Source organism: Cervus elaphus, chromosome 16, assembly GCF_910594005.1.
Source record: "Cervus elaphus chromosome 16, mCerEla1.1, whole genome shotgun sequence".
NCBI classification, from domain to species: domain Eukaryota; kingdom Metazoa; phylum Chordata; class Mammalia; order Artiodactyla; family Cervidae; genus Cervus; species Cervus elaphus.
In genome coordinates, this window is record NC_057830.1 from 38,617,071 (window position 1) to 38,617,895 (window position 825).

The following is an 825-nucleotide window of genomic DNA, read 5'->3' on the forward strand; positions in this document are numbered from 1 at the left end:
AATTTCTTCCTGTAGGTCAGCGCTGGAAAGGAAGATAAATCTGATGGAGGATGAGAATCTCATCAGCTCTCAGATATTCTGTTTGGAATGTTAAGTTATTATTTTACATTTCTGAGGGAACATCAAAGCCCTTAGGATAAAAGACCATTAAGGCAGATTAGGTTTCTGGTTTTTTTTTTTTCTTTTTTTTTCTTTCTGTAAATAGCTTTGTTACTTCATATAGTTTTCAATTAGCAATAATTGCGCCTTGGATAAACCTCATTGGCTACGATACTGCCACTGCACAAAGCTGTTACTTCATATAGTAATGCACTACATTAATCTTTTTTTAAAAATTTATTTTAATTGAAGGTTAATTATTTTACAATATTGTTATGGTTTTTCCATACATTCACATGAATCAGCCATGGGTAGACATGTGTTCCCCATCCTGACCCTCCCTCATACATTAGTGTTTCTTAAGCATTTAGTACCCTATAATTTTAGTAAAATATGGTTACCAAAGAGACATTTCCAGAGATATCTGCGTCATCAGTGTATTTATTATTCCCCAAAGTTCTAGCCAATGCAGTAACCCAAGTAACAGAAATGAGAACTATAACATTTTCAGAGGAAGACAGAAGTATTATTTCCCCATGATATAATTTTCCTTTAGATCTAATGTACGGCCATTAAAGCACCAAAGAAAATTTACAATGAATTTTTAAAAACGTAGCACGTAGTTCTCAAGGTCATCTAATGGACTAAAGAAATGAGAAAATAGTAATGTGTGGGAGGGTGTGCCTTATTAGATATTAAAATGTGCCATAAAACTATAATATACTA

General features: G+C 32.7%; 1 pseudogene; it reads right to left on the reverse strand.

Moving 5' to 3' along the window:
* Nucleotides 1-203: 203 nt before the first annotated feature.
* Nucleotides 204-291, reverse strand: LOC122673131 (annotated as a pseudogene).
* Nucleotides 292-825: the final 534 nt, after the last annotated feature.